Here is a 4,255-nt window from a genome sequence, read left to right on the forward strand (position 1 = left end):
TGCCGACATAAGTACGAGAGGAGTGACTCTTTTAATACTCTGTGCTTTGAGCTTCTCATGGGAGACCAGTATTAGATTCCGATGCACCACTGCTGCTTTATTGTATCCTTTGGACCTTCACATTGACGATGAAACACAGAAATTGCGTCGGGATTTAATACCAAAGGCACAATGCCGTCTTAAGTACAAGAAGAGTGAGTCTTCTCAATGTTTGTGGTTTGCTTTGAGCGTTTCCTGGGAGACCAGTATTACATTCCGATGCACCACTGCTGCTTTACTGTATCACTTGGATCTTCACATGAACCATGAAACACAGTAATTGCATCGGGGTTGAATACGAATTGCACAATGCCCACTTAAGTACAACAGGAGTGACTCTGCTAATAGTCTGTGCTTTTAGCGTCTCCTGGGGGACCAGTATTAGATTCCGATGCACCACTGCAGGTTATCTGTATCCCTTGGAATTTAACATTGTCCATGAAACACAGATATAGCATCGGGATTTAATACGAACGGCACAATGCCCACATAAGTACTAACGGTGTGACTCTTCAAATAGTCTGCGATTTGAGCTTCTCCTGGGAGACCCGTATTAGATTCCGATGCACCTTGCAGGTTTTCTGTATCCATTGGACATTCACATTGATGTTGAAACACAGATATAGCATCGGAATATAATACGAAAGGCCCAATTCCCAATTAAGTACAAGTGGAGTGACTCTTCTAATAGTCTGTGCTTTGAGCTTCTCCTGGGAGGCCAGTATTAGAATCCGATACACCTGTGCAGGTATTCTGTATTCCTTGGACCTTCACATTGACGATGAAATACAGGTATTGCATCGGGATTGAATGCGAAAGGCACAATGCCCACTTAAGTACAAGAGGAGTGACTCTTCTAACAGTCTGTGCTTTGAGCTTCTCCTGGGAGACCAGTATTAGATTCAGATGCACCACAGCAGGTTTTCTGTATCCCTTGGACCTTCACATTGATGATGAAACACACAAATTGCATCGGAATTGAATACGATAGGCACAATGCCGACATAAGTGCCAGAATAGTGACACTTCTAATAACCTGTGCCGTGAGCTCCCCCGGGAGACCAGTACTAGATTCCGATGCAATACTGCAAGTTTTCTGTATTCCTTTGGACCTTCACGTTCAACACAGATATTGCATCGGAATTGAATACGAAAGGAACAATGCCCACTTAAGTACAACAGGAGTGACTCTTCTAATAGTCTGTGCCTTGAGTGTCTCCTGGGGGAACAGTATTAGATTCTGATGCATCACAGCAGGTTTTCTGTATTTCATGGACCTTCACGTTGACCATGAAACACAGATGTTGCATTGGGATTGGATACGAAAGGACAATGCACGCTTAAGTATAAGAGGAGTGACTCTGCTAATACTCTGTGCTTTGAGCTTCTCCTGGGAGACCAGTATTAGATTCCGATACACCACTGCAGGTTTTCTGTATCCCTTGGACCTTCACATTGACGATGAAACACAGAAATTGGATCGGGATTGAATACAAATGGCACAATGCCGACATAAGTACATGATGTGTGACTCTTTTAATAGTCTGTGCTTTGAGCTTCTCCTGGGAGACCAGTATTGGATTTCGTTGCACCACTGCAGGTTTTCTGTGTCCCTTGGACCTTCACATTGACCATGAAACACAGATATTGCATCGGGATTGAATACGAAAGGTACAATGCCTACTTAAGTACAAGAGGAGTGACTCTTCTAAGAGTCTATGCTTTCAGCTTCTCCTGGGAGACCAGTATTAGATTCCGATGCTCCACTGCAAGTTTTCTGTTTCCCTTGGATCTTCACATGAACCATGAAACACAGATATTGCATCGGGGTTGAATACGAATGGCACAATGCCCACTTAAGTACAACAGGAGTGACTCTTCTAATAGTCTGTACTTTGAGCTTCTCCTGGGAGACCAGTATTAGATTTCGTTGCACCACAGCAGGTTTTCTGTATCCCTTGGACCTTCACATTGACCATGAAACACAGATATTGCATCGGGATTGAATACGAAAGGTACAATGCCTACTTAAGTACAAGAGGAGTGACTCTTCTAAGAGTCTATGCTTTCAGCTTCTCCTGGGAGACCAGTATTAGATTCCGATGCTCCACTGCAAGTTTTCTGTTTCCCTTGGATCTTCACATGAACCATGAAGCACAGATATTGCATCGGGGTTGAATACGAATGGCACAATGCCCACTTAAGTACAACAGGAGTGACTCTTCTAATAGTCTGTGCTTTGAGCTTCTCCTGGGAGACCAGTATTAGATTTCGTTGCACCACAGCAGGTTTTCTGTATCCCTTGGACCTTCACATTGACCATGAAACACAGATATTGCATCGGGATTGAATCCGAGGGGCACAATGCCCACTTAAGTTCAAGACGAGTGACTCTTCCTGTAGTCTGTGCTTTGAGCTTCTCCTGGGAGACCAGTATTAGATTCCGATGCACTACTGCAGGTTTCCTGTATCCCTTGGACCTTCACATAGACCATGAAAGACAGATATAGTGTTATATCCTAGCCAGTAATGCCAACCGAGCCCGCTGCCAAAAAGGTTGGCAGCATCAAAGTCTGGACGCCGTCCGCATAAGCAGCGCCAGCGATACAGGAAATCGCCGCAAGTCTGCGCGCGCCACCGCTGGCTTCTGGCTTCTTAAGCGCTGGAGTCGCGAGCGCTAGGACATTTCTGGATTCGCCGCTCAGTTGTAGACTCGCCACCGAATTGTGTACCTGCTAGTCAGTTGTGTGTTCATCGCAGCAGAGTTGTTGTTTGTCGTCAGCCGACGCTGACCAAGCCGCTCCGACCCGAACTAGACAGATTTCTGTAGACCATGTTCACCACTGTGTTCTGTATCGTCGTTAATAAAGATAAGTACCGACTTTCATTTAATCCGAGTGTTTGGGTTTTCATCTTTCTGTTCACTGTTCCAGCGGACCGGTCGGCCCGCTATTAAAAGTGTGGCGGTGACTTCGTAGGCCGTTTCTACAGCGAAGTGTTGTCGCTATGAAGCCCGTCACAAAACTGGCGACGAGGACTTCCGAACTCGTGTGCAGGGCTGGTTCAACTTGTTTCTTGAGATAGAATTTTGGGGGCTGGTTTAATTTGTGTTCACTATGTCTGCCGAATTACAACAGTTGATCTTGTTACAGAGTCAGCAAATACAAAGTCTGGTGGAAGCAATCGCCAAACAAGCGGCTAATCCACCACCACACAAGGAACAAGCACAGGCAGCACCGCCTTTTCGTGCTTTTGAGGCATCACGGGAAGAATGGCAAGAATATTTCGCGCAGTTGCAGGCGCACATGTCAGTCTACAAAATCACAGGTAATGAGCGGCAGCTTTATTTAATTTCCACTGCAGGCGTGGAAGTCTATAGACTACTTTGTAAGTTGTTCCCGGAATCCAAGCCAGAAGCTTTAGACTATGACATTGTTGTTACCAAGCTTGCTGAGTATTTCGAGTCGCGAGTTCATGTGGCAGCGGCCAGATTCAAGTTCTTCAGATTAAAAAAAAAATGGTTCAAATGGCTCTGAGCACTATGGGACTCAACTGCTGTGGTCATTAGTCCCCTAGAACTTAGAACTAGTTAAACCTAACTAACCTAAGGACATCACAAACATCCATGCCCGAGGCAGGATTCTAACCTGCGACCGTAGCGGTCTTGCGGTTCCAGACTGCAGCGCCTTTAACCGCACGGCCACTTCGGCCGGCTTCTTCAGATTAAAGAAACTGCCACATCACTCTAATAAACAGTGGTTAACAGATTTACGGGGCCTCACCCGTCATGTTGCGAGACGCTATTACTCAAAACATTGCAGATTCTCGTATTCGTGCTGCTATCTTAAAGTTGCCTGACCCGTCGTTAGAGACTGTGATGAACATTATTGAAGCCCAAGATACTTTTGACTATGCTGAGTGTGAGTTAGACCAGCCATGTATTTCTCAAATTGCCTGTGCTAAGCAAGTTATGTCACGCCTGCGGCCCCACCGGCAGAGTCAGACTGTAAACACTAGCCGGCCGCGTCATGTTAAACACATTCGTCAGCCGCGTGTGCAAAATGATAGACTTAAGTCTTGCCCTAAGTGTGTTCTTGCTCATCATCGTGAACGTTGCCCGTTACGAAACGCGGTTTGTCACTTTTGTCAAAGGAAAGGACACATCCAGACTGTTTGTTTGCGTAAACGCAAGAACAATTCTAGTGCTGCCCAGCCC

This window comes from Schistocerca nitens, chromosome 4, assembly GCF_023898315.1.
Source record: "Schistocerca nitens isolate TAMUIC-IGC-003100 chromosome 4, iqSchNite1.1, whole genome shotgun sequence".
Classification (NCBI taxonomy): domain Eukaryota; kingdom Metazoa; phylum Arthropoda; class Insecta; order Orthoptera; family Acrididae; genus Schistocerca; species Schistocerca nitens.